The following is a 19189-nucleotide window of genomic DNA, read 5'->3' on the forward strand; positions in this document are numbered from 1 at the left end:
TGCAATTCATTGAAGTCAAGGAAATTTACAATAAAATGTTATATGCTATCTAGAATTTATTTTTAGTACCTTGTCAAACAAAACAAGAAAGCACTCTTGTTTCCAAATTAGCAAGAGACAAATGACCCAAGGAATGATAGCAGTAAAACAGTTTTGTGTAATGTCTATTTATAGCTAAAGTATATTGTAGAATTGGGATCACAATTGTTTTAGGAATACAATTTTCAATTTACTTCTAAAGATTATTGTTCTGTTTAGGAATTGATAATGTAACATGTATGAAGCACTTTGTTTCAAAGCTGTTGTACCTCAGACATAGAGACAAAGTCACAGAGACAAGTATTTGGAGAATTTATTCATGCACATGTGTCACCATCAGCATTTTTATGTGCCAGTAATGCATCTGTGTATGATGCTATCGTGAAGTATATGATAATGGCCTTTCTGATGCTAAGATAAATTAAGAAATAGGTTAGTATTGTCTTTGATGCCCATGTAACCTGTCTTCCACCTTTGTGACCAAGACTTTACCTCCTCCTGCACAAGGGCTTGCCCAAAGTCACTGAAGGGCCTCTACCTCAGCTTAACTTTTGGATCTGGCTCCTGCCCCAGGTTTTAGAATCCACTTTTTGTCATCAATGTAATGAGGCTCCAATCTAACCTCTATGACGGTGCTATACACACAACTTTTACCTGCCTCTTTTTTGAAAAATTTAACATTTTCTAAGTTATCAGAATTTTATTCAAAAATGTTAATTTTAATGAATCACTACATTTTTCTATGAAATACTTCAGTATTTTTCAAGTCTTAAAAATGTAATTGTTTTTATACAGTTACTCCCTACTGGTTTACTTTTGTTGAAAGCCGTTACACAAGTATGTTTATATCTCTGATTATGTCCTCAAAATAGATTCCTAGTAACACAGCCATGTGTCATGATGCAGGGATATTTTAAAGTACATGCTGTATGTCATAAGGGAGCTTGTTGCAATGAACCCTCATCAACATGGGACGTCCTTAAGGTCCTTTTTCTTCCTTTCTTTTTTTATTTTGGCTGACTTCCTAGTTGAAAGAAAATGGTATCTCAAATAATGAGTTGTGTTACTAGAAACAGTGGCTTTTATATTTTGTATGCTTTGCTATTTGTTTCTTTTTGTGAGTTTATATACTTTTTCAATACTTATGGGGGTTTTGTTACTGTTCCCCCATTTGGTTTATAATAACTCCTAATATTTGAATAACAGTACATTCTCATATTTATGGAAGATATTTATCAGTTTTTATTCTTTGTTAAATTTGGAGGTAATGTTATTTGTTTTAAAGATTTTTCATTCTTACAAACATTAAACTATCAAATTTTCCCTGATAATTTATTTTACTACTTTAATGCTCCTAATATCTTTTTCCTCTCATATTCACTTATTTTTTTCAAGCTTTTAAACAATGATTTCATGTTTAAGGCAATTGCTTAGTCATTACTTCATGGACCCTGGAATCATTTTATCTAAATTTAAAATCCCAGTCTCAACATTCATTCAACGAATACTTATGGAGTCTATGTTTAAACAGTTTATGAAGTGCAAAGCATTGTACTAGGTGCTTCCCATACATCTGTAAGCAAAACAGATAAGACACTGCCGTTGCTGAACTGATATTTTGAAGAAGACAGACAAAAATAATAAATATATTAAATAAGTTAATTACATACTATATTAAAGGGCAATTAAAAGAACAGGGTATGGGGGCCGGGCGTGGTGACTCACACCTGTAAGCCCAGAACTTTGGGAGGCCGAGGCGGGTGGATCACGAGGTCAGGAGGTCAAGACCATCCTGGCCGACATGGAGAAACCCCGTCTCTCTACAAAAAATACAAAAAAAAAAATTAGCCGGGCAGGGCAGTGCGCGCCTGTAGTCCCAGCTACTTGGGAGGCGGAGGCAGGAGAATGACGTAAACCCGGGAGGTGGAGCTTGCAGTGACCGAGATCGCGCCATTGCACTCCAACCTGGGCAACAGAGCGAGACTCTGTCTCGAAGGAAAAAAAAAAAAAACAGGGTATGGGTACTAAAAATGCTGACGTTGACAGATATTGGTAGTGGGTTGCAATTTTAAGCGGTTGTCAGGAGAGTCTTCCTTAATCTGGAGACATTTAAGTAACAATCTGGAGGTTAGAGAACTGGCTGTAGGGATTCCCTGGTGAGCAGTGTTCCAGGTTAAGGAGTGGGCTGAGCTGATTTATGTTGTAAAGTATTTTTCTTGCCACTAGAGTGAGGGTAGACTGACGGAAGCAAAGGAGGAAGCACGGAGAAAAGTTAAGAGGCTACTGAAACAAGCCAGGAAATATGGTGTTTACCAATTTGTACAAAGTAGAGGTGGATTGAAGATCTTGTCTGAAGATAGATTCAACTGAATTTTCCAAAATGTATGCAGGCTGTAAGGAGTTAAGCATAGCTGTGAGATTTTTGGCTTGAGCATATAGGTGACTCTGAGTAAAGGATATTGTAAGATGGAAAAGATCGGAGTTGGGACATGTTTTTAGGGAGAAGATTAGGAATTCATTGGTGGACATGTTAAGTATGAGATGGCTGTAAGAACACTCCTAAGCTGTGTGACCTTGGATAATGTCACTGAACTTCCACATAACTTGGTTTTCTCATCTGTAAAAGAGTGAAATAATTGTTCCTATCTCATAGGCTTGTTATGAGGACCAAAGCATTTTTGTAGGTAAAACACAACAGTGATCAAAACAAAATATTCAGTGTGTAAGTTTTGCCACATTATTATTGTTAGATATAATTCCAACTTATTTGGAACTAATTTAAGTATGCATTATTTAGTAACGATCTAACTCTCTTTTACAAAATAGGAAACCAGTACTGTTTATTACAACTGGAAAATAATGAATTAATGCTTCATTTTCACACTGATTGATGATATCATGTCTTTATTATAAACCACATTCTTCTGTCAATGCCTCTTTCCAAGCTATCTATTCTTTACCGTTGATACCTTCCTTTATTTTTATGAATTGGCCCCAAATAGCATTTGTTGCCTTCTCTGTCCTTTTAGTGTTGGCCAGTTACTAATCACTACAGCTGGAAGGCAGGGGTTGGGCAGCACCTTTGTCATTTCCCAATGTCTTACTGGATACAGCTAGTGAGAGCCATTATTGCAAAGATGAAATGAGCTAATGAATGTAAAGTGTTTGCAACAAGGATGAGCACGTATTTATGCTTAATAAATGTTACCTGCTGTCAGCATTATATTTACTTACCATTGAATGAGGGTCTGCTGGCCCCAGGATAGAAAAATTGTTTACCGACTCACCCCATTCTGGTGATCCACACTCTAGGAAGACATCTATGCCAAAGACTACTTGTCTTAGCACATCTCTTCTCCATTCCAACCTGGAGACATTTCACAGCAGACAATTGACTTTATTTTAACTACTCTCTTCTACAAGTTGTGATATCTTCTTAGATCTAAAGTGGAAGTAAGTTCCATCAGAAGACCAAAGAAAGATTTTCGGTTGCCTCAAAAAGTAGAAATAGTATACGTGCAGAAGATCACTTTCCTAGTGGATTTGAATATATAGTAATGTAGATAATACATACTAATTTTGAAAAAAGAAGTAGATAATGAAGATGGTCAACGGACCTTCTTATTGATTATTGGAGGACACGTTTGCATGATTCCTAAAGCAATTCACTAGCGTAACATCAAGTTTGTTTTACAATCCATGTTGCATTATATTTGAACTTAGTGGAAATCCTTCCATATTCTGTGATACAGCAACAGTTACATCTACAAAATAGCAACATTTTTTATGAAATCTCTTTTTTTCTGACATGAATTTTGTGGAAATTTAAGAGGACTTGCAAAACTGCTGCTAGTCAGATGCCATTTTAGGCTGGAACATGTTACCTAATTTTTAAAATCAGGCCATTCTTGAAAAAGAAAAAAGCATAATGTTATTATTTAGAGAAAGTCCTTCTTACCAGTTGTAGGTCTTGATTTATCTGGGTCTGCCTTTTTAAAAAAAATGGTTATATAAGTTTCTAAGGAAATAAGTAAATGTTAAATGAAATGGTTCTCATCTACATACAGTATCAAATAAAATGGTATTTCAGGAAATGAAATCAGACTGATCAAATGACTTTTCAAGTAGATGATATGGGGCACTATAGTAGAGTGATAAGGACACAAATTCTACAGCCAGACTGCCTAGGTTTGAATTCAACTTTTGCGATTTATTGGGGGTGTATGGTTTTGGCCACAATGCTTTATCTCTATACATCAAGTTATTCATTTCTAAAATGGAAAATATAATAATAATACCTTTTTCATAGGATTGGTATACAAATCTGTGTAAATAAATATAAGACTATATGTTGCTTTGTTTTTTACTTTTACATCAAAATATGTTCATACTCTGATTTTTCACAGAGGGTAAGGCTGTTCCCCAAAATGTTAATAAAAATGTGGTCTAGTTAAGAAGGTTATGGCTTATTTTGATAGAATCCTTGCAATGTATCAGTGCAGAACAAAGTAGAATAGAGATTTGCAATTTATCTGTGAATTTAAACAGAGAAAAGAGCAAATTTAAAGAGCTCAGAGCTGCAAGAGCAATTCAGCTCTGGATTGTCTGGATTGCCTATTCTTCCAAACTATTCTGGAAAAGCCTTCTCCCACTGCGTAGGCAGCAGCACACAACCAGGGAAAATCATGTCATAGAATGAGCTTTGAATTTTTAATTAATTCAAGAAATAATTTTGAGGTTTTTTTTTTTTGAGACGGAGTCTCGCTCTGTCGCCCAGGTTGGAGTGCTGTGGCCGGATCTCAGCTCACTACAAGCTCCGCCTCCCGGGTTCCCGCCATTCTCCTGCCTCAGCCTCCCGAGTAGCTGGGACTACAGGTGCCCGCCACCACGCCTGGCTAGTTTTTTGTGTTTTTTAGTAGAGACGGGGTTTCACCATGTTAGCCAGGATGGTCTTGATCTCCTGACCTCATGATCCACCTGTCTCGGCCTCCCAAAGTGCTGGAATTACAGGCTTGAGCCACTGCGCCCGGCCAATTTTGAGGTTTTAACACACAGATGTACATTTGTCTTCAGAAGTAACACACTTCCATATCTTTTACGAGTTATTTCTCATGTAGTGTTTCAAATTCATTCATTTTTTTCCCAGGCACTTGACATTATATGGTGTCCACATTCGTGGTCTCTATAATTGGAATAGCTGGGTTCAAATCCTGTCTTTTCTATTACCTCTTTCTATGAAAATGGCCTTAGGAGAGTAACTTAACCATTCTGTGACTCAGATTCTTAGTTTGGCAAATTGACATATTTATAGTATTTTATTTATTTCATTGTTAAGAGCATTACATTTGGTAGTATTTATAAAACACCATATAAAATGTCAATAAAGATAAATTTTATTCCTTCTTCTCAGTGCAGGAAACTTGCTTTAAGAGCTTCTGAAAGGACAATATCCAGAGCACAATGTATAAGCCCAGCTGGTATAGTTTTCATGTGAACATAAATATTCTTTAAATAAAGAAAACCAGTAAAAGCAAAATAAAAGCTTTATTTATAAAAGGAACTCTTAAATATTTCTCTATAACATATGATAAAGATATGGAGGTTAACTGCTCACAGTGTTTCTAAAGCAATCATCAAATATTTGTCGTTAAAGTCAACCCTGGTATCTGGCCTGATAATGTGTGTTATTTATGTGTGTGTACCAACCCTGCTTCCCATGTTGAAATCTAAGTGTCCTCAATTGTTTTATGCTTTCTGATCCAAAAGCAATGAAATTCCTCTGACAATTACACATACCATCAACGAATGAAATTCTCTTCTTAGTATCTCAATTATGACACAGACTTCTCTGCTCTTTCCCTTAAAAAGATGTTCAAATTCTTGTTGACTTAATCATCACCCTGCTGGATTCTACCTCTTTGGAGAGTCAACAACTCATGCCAGTTTTCCCAACACATTCCTGGTTTTAGGGCTGACATTTCTGTATGGGGGAAACATCTGGGTCCTGGGTAAATCAGGACAGTTGGGCCTCTTACATCTTTGATGACAGCCTTGAAAATTGATTATACAAAATGGACTCACTTTTTTTCTCCTGCTCAACTAAAATAGAGTTGTAGGGACATAGGAAAAAGCACTGAAGTACAAATACCTACTCCAGGAACTGTCATGCAAGCCCAGTCCAAAACCACAGTGGCCTGCTATGACTTTCAGATTGCAAGTTTTACCTAGTAACTGCTGCCACTCACCACTTAGAATTCTCTACCTCCTGCCAGCCACTACTGGCACCAATAAACTTTCTGTCAAAACAACCTAAATTACACGACCTTCTTCTCCTCCCCAATAAAAAGTCAACATTTTCCTTTGTTCTTCAGACACATCAGCAGCCACTCTGGTCTATGTGTGTGTATGTCCCAGATTGCAATTTTTATATATTACTACCAAATAAACCCTTTGCTTGGAGATTTGTCTCTCCATGTATTTACTTCATGTTGCCAGACCCCAAACTAAAATAGCTTCTTTTGCTTCTGAATTTCCTTGTAATAGGCTTAGCTTTTTCCATCCATTCGATATTTACTGAGTTCCTATTTTGTCATTGTTTTACCATCTCAACAGATGTTAATTTTTCAAGAAGGCAAGAAAATATGTATTAATTATTTTACAGGAACACTAAAGCCAGTAGTGCTAAATTCAAATCTTGCTAATTACATCAGCTTAATAATTTTAATTAATTGTTCTTTACATTTAAAGTCTTTCATTTATAAAAGAATATCTACTATAGCAACTATTATTCTCAGTCTACTAAGTCAATTTAGCAAAAAAAAGGTATTCAAAAACATGTGACCAAAATATTATATAGATCCAAATACATGACAATCTTAAATACAATCTGAAACTCTATTTTTCTGTTAGTTAGAAAATAATTATTTCGGTCAACTGGAATATAAAATACATAGATAAAATTGAAAAGTATTCACTTATGATTTTTAATTTATAAATTTACCTGTCAATAAATTTACAAATCATATAATACAAAATAATTAGAAATGCCACTTTCTTCTGGTCTCATATTTTGTGAAATAACTTATTTCAAACTCTTCACTTGCAATTTCAAAATAAGTTTCTTGGTTGTCATTGGAACCTTCATTTGAATCATTGAATAGCTTACAGAAAACCTTATTTTTATTTTTATTCATACTCTTGGAGATATATTTTCGAACACATGATGCATTCTGTGTATGATGCTATCACTAATAGGTCTATCATTATGCCTCAAGAATCCATCACATAGCATTGGTAGATTTTTTCTTTTATTCTTTTTATCCCATACTCTTGATCTCCACAAAGCAGGCAAACAAAAATATATTAGGCTTTTTAATTATGCAAGGCTAACATTTACAATGTTATCGAGCACTTAAATTATGAGCTATATTCCTAGAAATAAGTACCACATCTGTATTGTATTTCTTGTCTTTTTGTTTCACTGATAACTCCTTTTCTTCTGGTTTTCTATTTGTTTGTTTATTTCTTTGTTTCTTGAGGCAGAGACTTATTCTGTCACCCAACCTTTAGTGCAGGGGCATGATCATATCTCACTGCAGCCTCAAACTCCTAGAATCAAGTGATCCTCCTGCCTCAGCCTCCCAAGTAGCTAGGACCACAGGTACACACCACCACACCTGACTAATTCTTTCTTAAAGTTTTGTAGAGATGGGGTGTACTTTGTCACCCAGGCTTGTCTCAAACTCTTGGGCTTAAGAAATCCTCCCACCTTGGCCTTACAAAGTATTGGGATTGCAAGCATGAGCCACCATGCCTGGCCTCTTTAACCTGGTGAGTTCTACAGCATTCATGAGCTTCATTGATTGAGATTATTTAAGATGAATTTTCATCTGCTAGATGTTACTTTTCACTGTTTTTCACCAAAATGAGGTTATTAAGAAAATCTCCAATCTCATCTGTCTTTGTTTTGTGCTGCCATAACAGAATACCTGATACTGAGTGACATATAAATAACAAAAATTTATTTCTCACAGCTCTGGAGGCTGGGAAATCCAAGATTAAGATGCTAGAAGGTTACAACCTGGAGTTTCTGCTTCCAAGATGGTGACTTGAGCCCTGAAACATTAATCCATTCAGGGCACAGCTTTCATCAGCTAAACACCTCCCAGGAGGTCCCACTTTCCAACCCTGCAGCATTGGGGATTTCATTTTCAACACCTGAATTCTGGGGGACATGTTCATAGCATAGCACCTCCATTACATGATATAAAAAGCTACTTAAGAATTCTGACTGACAGATTTATGATATATTTTCTGAGTTGTAATTTAGGGTATCAAATGTTAACAAAACAAAGATTTAGTTGGGTTACATGGAGTATGTAGTTGTGCTGGAAGTGATTAAATGCCAAGGTTGTGCTTTTTGGTGGTAGTTTGAGTTATTCTGATTGCACCAGTTTTCATATTCATTTTGAAGAAAATATACAAAATACGGCAACAAATAGTCCTGGTTCTTATGAAAAAAGAAAAGGGGAGAGAGAGGACGGGGCGACCCGGGTGAAGGAAAATACCTGCTCCGTATGTATCCTAGAATTAGTTACTGCTGCCTAGTAAGTCAAGCTCTCTGAAACTCTTTAAGAACATAACAGACAAAATATATTCTAATTTGTCAATGAGTTAATGCATTTTTTTATTCTTCGGCCCTGTAACAGTGGTTCCAGATCAATGGTGTCACTTTTCAACAACAGGTCCCTTGAGTTAAGTTCAAGTTGGCTGTAATAAACGTTACCTCTGACATGTCTTGTCATAGCCTGGTGCCATCAGTAAAGTGCTTGTTGCCAAGATATAAATTTTTGACATAGCACAATGTCATAAAGCACCTCAGCAACTCTAGAAAGAAAAATGCTATATTGATGTTTTGTATGTGTTTCTTTTGAAGCATCTTTTCCTTTTATGAGAAAATATAAATTTGGTCATATACATTAAAAGGCAGAATTTTCTGGTTCTGTTTGGAAGGAGGTGGAGTACATGTTTGAATAGCCAAAAGAGTTGATCTCCAAAAGGAGAAATTGTGTCTTTCTGGAGATGGATTTAATATCATTGTGCATAAGGATGTTATGATTACTTTACCTGATGAAATGTTTTGACTTTCAGGAAAACAGCTGATTTTCTAAAGGGTGCCAGTATGTGTTAAATAACTGAAAAAGTAGAATTGTCAAGATACCAAGGGTTTATTTCCATAAAGTCAATTGGTATGGACAAAGTCTGGTTTATGGCACGCGTAGTAAACCTGTATGGTAGTGTTCTGTTCGCTACCATACAGGTTTACTACCCCTTGGGTTTCTCATCTACAACTTGAGAGTAACAGCATCTAACAAAATTTTGATTATTTAAGTGAAACATTCTTATAGGATAAACAGAAATGTATCATGTCACAGCTATCTTACATTAAAATGTTTATGTCTCATTTAAACACATGATTTTTTTACTGTATCAAATAGGTTTTCAAATGATTTGCAGTAAAACTAGCTGCAAAGACTTATATAATAAAATCCCTACTTGTGGATAAAAGCTTGTTTTTTTCAGGTGAGATACCTGCTATGGTAGTACTATTTAATTCTTATTCATGACAAAAAGAAAAGGAAGCATAAGATTTATATTCAAGGATTTACAGTAGGCAAAGATTTATAAACATCTTTTAAATCAATTATATGAGGGAAGAGAACGGGTGATTAAACCTCGCAATGGTTTATACAGAGATCAAGGCCATAAAGGCTGTGAAATGAAGGGAAGTTGTATGTACCCACTTCATGGAGCCCTCCAATTTCTCAGGTGGAAAGCATATGTGCTTCATTAGGTTACAGACTGAAGTAAGAAAAGATTAGGCTAAATTGCTAGCCCTGAGGACTAAAAGTAACAAACCTCAACAGCTTCAAATAGAACAGTCCATGTAAATGTGACATTAGTATTTAGCATACCAGCTGTGTGGTGCAATCACTCAGATATTAATGACTTCGCATGGGGCACGTAACTTGCGCTCTGTACCAAATTCCAGAACCCCTTTCTTCTCTTTCAATAATTGTCAGTGCCTCTTCCCAGTGTGACCTAAAACTTCTTTCTTTCTCAGGTCTGAGCTGTCTTTTCATAGATAACATTAAAATATGGAAACTGATGCTATTAAAATGCTTTTAATATTGAGAATTTGCTAAAGTGTCAAATATAATGTTTTCAATTGTCTTCACTGAAATTGCAATATTTGAGGAGTTCTTTGGAAATACACACACACACACACACACACACACATTAGTCAAGCAAAGTAATTTCTAATAGAAAGTTACTGAATCGGACTACAAAATAAAGATATAAAAATCTGTTTATTTTTACACTAAATGTTAAGATGTTCTTGAAAGTGGAAACTGTTAAAAAAATTGTAAATTATAATTGATATCAAGAAAAGAGATTACTATTTAATCACTTAGCACAAATTAAACCCCAAAAGGCAGAAAAATAAATAATGATCAAGAGTAAATCAGTTCAGTTTTAAGAACTAACATTATTTTGATTTTATAACGAAGTAATTTTATTTTAAAATCTTTAGCATTGTTTATAGAGACAGTATTTGGGGACACTATTTTGCATTGTTTAACAAAAGCCACATTTTTGTATACCTGGCTCTCTTTCAAGATAGTTCTTGAGTAATAGGTCTCAATTTTCTAATTTCAGAAGTTCAATCCATGCCATTATTATTGAGGTCAATAGTTTATTAATTTTCAGAGTTAAACATAAGAAAATATTAGTGGCCAAGAAAATGTTTCTTATTGTGAACCAACACCAAAAGAAAGTAGTGGAAATACCTAGTATGATAATTGACTCAATGGACATATAGGTGGTGCTGTGGAGAAAAGGCATGAATTTACATCTTTATGTCCCAACACCATTTTTCCATACTGGCATAAAAAAAGTGATGGACATTACTAAGATGACTAAGTTAGAATAATCTATCAGCTAGAAGCAGCTTTATAATGTTAACCTCATCTCTAGATTTTACAGGGAAGAAGCTGAGAAGAAATCACTCATTCAGGATTATATTATTTGACCCAGATGACATTGCTCTAACTGAAAAAAAAAAAAAAGCAGCTAGCAAATGTTGAATGGAAGGGCATATGTGAGCAAAAGTAGCAACAAATAGGCTAAGTTGGTGAGTTTTTGTTGGGGAATACTAGATCAAAAAATACAATTAAGAAAAAGTTGGAAGTTGCTGAGATACAGAGAACCATTCTGCACCCAGGGTGGATTAACATGACCCCCTTAATAAGATTGTATTTTAAATAAGAATCAGAAAAATGAAAGGAGTGTAGTATGCTCCCTGGGATAATTATAATTGCTCCCTGCCTGTCTACTTCCCCTACCACTACAAATAGCTTTTAGAAATATTCTAACAGAGAAACATTGGCTTTATAGAATAATATGTGCAACTAACAAACAATTCAGTGATACTAATTTGCCTATTTACAAAATTACATTTTCCTTATTACATTTGTTGTTTTCCATTTATGACAAACATGATCTACCATATTTTTGAATCAGCATGGTGACTCATAAGTACACGAGGTTCTCCTGTAGGAGAAATGTCTATTAACTTCCGTACTTTTCCCTTTAAGAAAATACTAGGCTTGATCCTTCTGTACAGTGTCCAGACTTTTACTGTTTTCTAAAATTATTTTACTACTTGTTTTCCTTGTTTAAAATAGCCCCTTTCAACAAGAAAATTATCAAAACAACAAAATACAACAAATTAGGATTTTTCTACATGCATTTTTCAACATACAATTTTATTCCTTCTTAGAAGTCTGATAATTATAAAGCTTTCTTCTGAAATCTAGATTTCCATTCCAGTGAAAGTCTATGACATCATCCATAGTGGCATAGACTTTCTTGGTTGTCTCTTAGCCAGGATAAAGCACATGAGCTGGGTAAAGCAATTTAGATGTCACAGGATAAAGAAAAGAACAGAATATTTTGTGAGCAGAGAAAAAAATATATCCGGAGAAATAGAAAAGGACAGAGGGTACAATGGGAATGAGGAATGGGAATGATGAATAAATGGGATAATGAGCAAAAAAGTGGTTAATATCTTCATTAACCAAACCTCTTTATCTGAAATGGTAGGTACATCATTCTCCACTCACTCCCACTCTTGCATTTACTGCAAGTAACCAAATAGTAGGAATTTCAACTTCCAGTAAATAATTTTTGCATTCTGGACACAGGTCTGGAAAGTAAAATTGCTATACGGTGGTAAAGAAGAATTCCTACTTAGCAGAGTTTCAGTAAAACTCGAATTTTATTATAGAGTGGGATGCCATTCGGTACATTTCTTTTACTGTATTCTCTGGATTATTGCTATATATTTGATTGTGCCAGTGAAAAACAAGAACATGGTTACTGAGCTTAGAAAGTATATCTAATAGTCACTTTTTAAAAGCAAATTCTGTCTTTAGACTTAGTGTTTAAAAGACAATCAAGGGCTGAGGTCAACAACTGTTCTTTTTACCTTCTCGATTTATCTTTTTCTTACAAATAAAGTCACTCTTCCCACTTTCAAGCTCTAGAAACTCACCCAAACCCACCAGTATCAACATAGAGAAGAGTAGGTAACCCCTGACCCAAGTTGGGAAACTCATTCCCTGTAATTTATAGGTAATAAAAGTGGTCTTCTCCTTGTCCTTTGAAGCTTCCAGGCTCAGATTATTCACACTTAAAGCTGCAGATAGCCCTATTTTCTACTTTATAGAGAAAACAATGGACTCTTTAGTAGAAGAAATGGTCTCCATAATCAGCGAAGAGACTGGAAACAGCATACAAAGAAGAAGAGATGGAGAGAGATGGACAGAGTTAGAGATGCATGATAGAGATCAAAATGAAGAATAAGAGAGAACTGGAGACAGGAACTGAGTTCCTCGAGCCAGCTGAGCCTGAGAGCTGTTCCACATCTGCCCTTTCTCTGGGGGTGATTCAATGCATTGCCCTTATGTTGGTTGATATATTTCGATTTTGTCTTCTGTTAAACCATTGTGAGTTAGGTCTCACCACTTGAAAGAAATAGGGTGCTGATTAACCAAGGAACAAAAAGGGAATAGAAGTCACATGAGGAATCTAAAGCCCATTAGTCTATCAGTTCTACTGTCACTTCTAGTACTTTTTGGCATGAGATGTTGGAGGAGTTACTTATTCTGTCTCAGTGTCAGTCCATTTATTGGCAAAATGGGGATAAACTTTTTCTCAAACATTTTCTAAGAAAATCAACAAAATTTGCAGGAGGGAAGGAATATCTGGTTGTTCTGAACTAAACTGTAAAGCCTAACTCAATCCACTATGACACGAAACTGAGCTCGAAATGAAGGAGGAGCTGTGGAGGACAAAGAAAGAATGAATTGATTGCTAAGATGCTACTGGCCACCTTGGTGAGAATGCTTCATGGTTTGGTACAATTAGGCTTTTGAAGGACAGATATTCTTTGCAATAGAAAGCCCTCCCATACGGAATAACTATCCCATAGAGAATAACTATCTTGCAGAAGTGAAGTCCAGTTTACCCCCACATAATTTCATTCTTTTCATAATCCTGCCCATCTTTTAAAATCAACAAACCTACAATATATTTTTTCTCAATAATTTTTATTTTTTGGATGTTTTGAAGCTCTTTATCTCTTTTAAGAAAAGGAGCCTTTGAGACCCACTTTTATGACTCTTAAGAAAGCCTGGCTTTTTAATTGGTTTCCTTTTGTAGTCTGATCCACACCATTTAGTGGCATTTAATATAGACTATAAAATGATTCTTCTATTTATTTCAAGAATAATTTTTGTTGTTGTTGTTACTAACAGTTTGTATTAGGTTCAATATCTAAAGTGAATAAAATGGATAGGTGTTTGTGGTATGTTTCTAGATGTATGCAATAAATGAAATATTAGTCTGTTTTATGAACCTAGAGTAAATGACAGCTGTGACACTTAGGAATGGCATCTCACTTACAATATTTGTCTAATTGTTAATGGTTTAATAACTGCAATAAAACAGAACTGCAATAAACAGCAGCTTTTGCCTCAGCTTGACTCTCCTTCCTGTTTATGTGCTCTAACACTTTCGAGAAGAGGGGATTGTTTTTCTTTTTCAATCTGATTGTGTAAAAATGGCACAGAACAGTGGGAAGGAAAGGGTGGGAAAAGGTTTCTAACAGGTATTCCTCTCATCAGATTCCCTATTCTGGATTTAATGTTCTTCATCTTTTCAGTCTCCCTTCTAGCCCCCTCGATATGTCCTAACGTACAATATCAACAGGTAAAAGATAAAATGTGATTAAATGAGGAAGCATGCTTATATGATCCTAAGGTTACATTTCTAAAATGAGTCATTCTGGATGAATTATCTCACACCATATTACTTTCTCAAATGCAGTTTGTTTGTGAAACCCTTATATAAGAAGTTAATCAAGAAAACAGAAAACTTCTAAAAACAAGATAGGTAGAATTTCGATGAATAAGAAATTGTCTACACCGGGTAACAGCAAATGAATTTTCTATACTCTGCAGTGAGTTACTTGTTTAACAGTCTACAGACTAAAGCAAGTTGCCATAGGCAACAAAGTATACCCCCCAAAATCACCATAAATGTTGAAATAAGTGATGGGGGTTTATCCAGTAGCTGAAACTGGAAATCCATCCAAACCAGTGTGGACTTGTCATTTTCCCTAAAGAGCAATTCTATGTTGTTAATCCTTCTAGAGTATATTTCTATTGCTACTATTGGTATTTTAGCTATTGCTGTAACTACTTAAGGTATCTTAGTGTTAAGTTTCTTGTCTGCAGACGGTGTTATGTCCTAGTTTTCGTCTTACTACAAAGCAATGAATACATAGAAAAACTTAAATATAGCACCAGAAGGAAAAATATACATGGCTCTAAGTTTGATGAGGAAACTAAGAGAAGAGTTAAATGTCTCTAAGTTACAACGCTTGCTAGTGATAAAATTTCCGTCTCTTAACATCTAATCATGCGCTCATGCTCAGTAATTGTTGATAAGTGATGCTAATCCTACTAGTCTTTGTATCTGGAAAACAAATAAATCTTGATATGATTTTGTTGTGTCCCCACCCAAATCTCAACTTGAATTGTAGCTCCCATAATTCCTGTGTGTTGCAGGAGGGACCCGGTGGGAAGTAATTGAATCACAAGGGCAGGTCTTTCCTGTGCCATTCTCATGATAGTGAATGAGTCTCACAAGATCTGATGGTTTTATAAAGGGGAGTTCCCCTACTCAAGCTCGCTCTTGCCTGCCACCATGTAGGACGTCCTTTTGTTCTTCCTTCATCTTCTGCCATGATTGTGAGGCCTCCTAAGCCATGTGGAACTGTGAGTCCATTAAAATTCTTTCCTTTATAAATAACCCAGTCTTGGGTATGTCTGTATTAGCAGCATGAGAACTGACTAATACACTCCCTCTCCTCTGAAGTCCTGAATAATTGAGACAGTCAGATATATGCAAACTCACTTCTCAGGTCAAGAATATCAAGAAAAGTCATTGTGCAGGAAAAAGAAGACTTTTTTTTTTGCATATTAGGGACATGTGAGTCACACTTCTGGAAGTACTCTCTGACCACAGGAGCTTTACCCCTTTCCTGTACAGGGCCAGGCTCCCATCTGGGATGGTTCTGGGATTTATTGATGTTTCCTATTTCCCATCCATCATACACACATTACTTTAAACCCAAGAATAGTTCTGAGGAGAGATACTCTTATTCTCACTTTACAGACAGTTCAGACGACTGAGGCTCAGAGTTCCAGAATCAGCTTGAAGCCACAGAGCAGCCCAGTGGAAGCTCTCAGTGCTCGGTGCAGATTTTCTAATTCTGAAGCTTCTGCTTGTCCATCCGTCTGGGCTACTTCCACACAAAGAGTGGACCTCAGTCCTGACTGCACATCTGAATCACTTGCTGAGCTTAACATAAGAAGAAGAAAAAAGTCACTTCTGACAAGTCCCCACCTACAACCAATTCAATGGGAATCTTGGTTGCTGGAGTCTGAGCACAAAACCTCAGTAGTTGATGCCAGTGTGCACCCAGGTTTGCAAATCTTTGCTCTAGAAGATAATCAGCAGAAGCATTTGCTAGGGAGAGGGAGAGAACCTGAGCACCATTCTTCATTGCCATAGAAGTGTTTGGGTGGTCACCTGATTTATCAGCCAAACCAGGACACAGGAGAGAGTGTAATGGGGGTGGTTCTAATAACAAAGCAGGGGCAACAAACATAATCTAAATCTGTCCTGGACCAATGAATCAGTATTTTTGCCCTCTGTGTGACTCAAACTAAATTTTGGTTTCGATTTTTAATTCTAACAGTAAGCACTACTTTATTTAACTCTGTATCTCCACTGGTCTTCCTGTGGAGTGTTGCACAAAGGATACATGGAGAATTTGTAAGATGGGTCCACTCAAGGTTGTTTTTCCTTTTCTGTTTTACAGACTATGGCTCATTTTTTCACTTAAAATAATTGCTATAGTTCTATAAGGTGGATAAAAGAAAAGTGGTTATTTTTTAAAAACAGAAACCAAAAGCTTAAATAATCTTTTCATTGTGAAACAGCTTTCCGGGCTGGTCATAGCCACATGCCCAGCCTAACTTTGCTTTGTTCAGTAGTATACATCATTTACCCTGTGAATTTTCAAATTGTCTTTCTTCCTAGTTTATAGATCTGAATTTTCAGCTGAGATAAATAGACCTATGAACCCTTCTTTATATATTTTAATAGTCACCTAATTACATTTACACTCAAAAAAGAGATGAGTGGTTTGGTATAAATAACAATTCTAGGCAAAGTAAATAGGAAATAAGGAGATAAATTTTTATCAGATAACGGCTTAGTTCTTGTCATATAAAGCAATGGTCCTTGTCTGATCTCCAGTCTCTAAATAATAATTCAAAAGCAACACACACAGCAGTAATTGGACCAGTATAATTGTCTTGAGATTATCTAATTCACTATAAGTAAGCTTCGTAACATAAGATTTACAGCAAACTCTTTATTCTGAATAAAAACATCAGAACATTTAAATGGCCAAGATTTATTGTGCACTTATGTACATTTAAAAGAAATCCTGGTGTATTCATTCAGTTGAGTCTTTTTAAATCTCCCAGCTTATAGTTTATACCACTAAATTAACATAGAAGCAAATGAGCTTTTCTTACATACCATAGATTATAGAGAACTTCCTGAATATATAGCTTTATAAAAAGTGTTGAAAGATACATTTAATTCAAGTCTCTTTCCAATCGTAAAAGCTAATTAACTCAATCGAAAACATAATTCTATACAAAGTAATGCTAAGAAAAATGTATGTCTTTTAGCACATTCCACAAGTTTCTACCCAGGTTTATTAAGCAGTATAATTACAACAACCTTTTTCTAGGTAATTATTTCATGTAGTTCTATTGTACTAGATTATTCAAGACACTAATAGAAACATATTAGAGAAGTATTATATGACAAATAAAAAATACTTATTTTCATGTACATCCTAAATTAAGAGCAGAAGCAGAACTAATAAAAAAATCTGGTCTTCTGTTGATTTCTTCTCTTATCTATCTTTTCTTTTCCTTGATCATCATCAGTTTCTGAAGGTTTAGTCCTCAATGTCTTCACTCCTTGGAGAATAGCATGCTTCATCTCTCACCAACAAGCAGATGGTTCCCAAATCTGTGCTTCAACTCCTCTTTCTGCCGCAGTCTCTCCCTTGTTCTGTAATTTCACATTCCCAAATGAAACTCTCACTGAGTTGTCCCTCGACAAACAATGAACCTACAAGTGAATCCATCACAAAAGTTAAAGATAAATGCAAAGGGAGTTGGTGATCCTGGTCAATATTTTACTTGATGCCCAATTTTCCTTTGTAGAATTAGCAAACTTGGTCAATCAGCATCTGTTTCATCCTCAGTATTTTGCATAGACTTCTTAACCTCACAGCCTCAATTTTCATCCCCCGAGCCATGTTTTCTTTTCTACAAATATACCCCTAAAACATGCCTTTGGACCACAGGAACATTCTAAGCGCTCCTCTGTCATGGCAGCTTTGAATTACCTGATTATGGTAGTGGCACCTTCGTTGCAGTTGTTGCCTTCTGCTTCTCTGCTGGAAAAACTGCTGTCTCCTATGAATACAAAAACATGCCTTTCCCTGCTCCAGTTTCAGAATTTAATTTCCCACTGATCATCAAAAAAGAAGTAAGACATTGTTTACATTTAGAAATTTGCATTTGAATCATGGAAATGATAATCAACATATTTTTTTCTTTGCCCTAATGCTATTTAATATGAAAAGCTGTGAGGTTTTTTTTTCCCCTTTAAAAATATAAGGGCTCTCTTATTCCAGTGGATGTAGATCTCATTTTAAACCAGGTTTTACTTTTATTCTGAGTGATTTAGCAAAAAGAAAGAAATTTAGCTGAGGCAGGAGAATGGCGTAAACCCGGGAGGCGGAGCTTGCAGTGAGCCGAGATCGCGCCACTGCACTCCAGCCTGGGTGACAGAGCCAGACTCCGTCTCAAAAAAAAAAAAAAAAAGAAAGAAATTTAGGCTTACCCATATCCTAGTGGGGATAAAAACATAAAATGGAAAGCAGAGTTATGCAATCACCAACTAGGAAAAGAAAAAAATAGAAGTTTTAAAAGATTATTCCATTTTAAGGTATAATAGATAGCCTAGTGTGCTGTTATTGAGGCACAGAAAGGTGTCCACAAAGACAAAATGTAAAGTACACTACTGAATACTCCACGTGCCAGTAATGTCTGTTACCGTGTGGGCATCAAATGGTTGAAATCTCTTTTTATTATGACATCCTGGAAGCTGTACTTCTTCTCCAAAACTAAGTCAGTTTACATACGTCATCCCCACTGCCAAAAAAAAAAAAAAAAAAAAAAAAAAAAGCAAGGGCATTCCCAGGCAATAGATTGTGGCAGCAAGGAATTTGCAGACGAAAGAGAGTGAAGCTTCTGTGTTTTTAGAAATTCATTCATTTGTCCAGTATTGAATGAAGAACTTGGACAGCCAGAGCTATACACATCATTGATGAAGACTTTCATAAGACAGTTATCTGTGTGCCTGT

At 35.7% G+C, this 19189-nt stretch overlaps 1 long non-coding RNA gene across 1 annotated transcript; it reads right to left on the reverse strand.

Moving 5' to 3' along the window:
* Positions 1-17043: 17043 nt before the first annotated feature.
* On the reverse strand, positions 17044-18338 carry LOC141408967 (uncharacterized). Its single transcript, XR_012426852.1, has 2 exons — positions 18167-18338; positions 17044-17886 (listed from the first exon to the last, which is right to left on the reverse strand). It is a non-coding gene; the product is annotated as an uncharacterized lncRNA (long non-coding RNA).
* Positions 18339-19189: the final 851 nt, after the last annotated feature.

This window comes from Macaca fascicularis, chromosome 17, assembly GCF_037993035.2.
Source record: "Macaca fascicularis isolate 582-1 chromosome 17, T2T-MFA8v1.1".
In the NCBI taxonomy this organism is placed as follows: domain Eukaryota; kingdom Metazoa; phylum Chordata; class Mammalia; order Primates; family Cercopithecidae; genus Macaca; species Macaca fascicularis.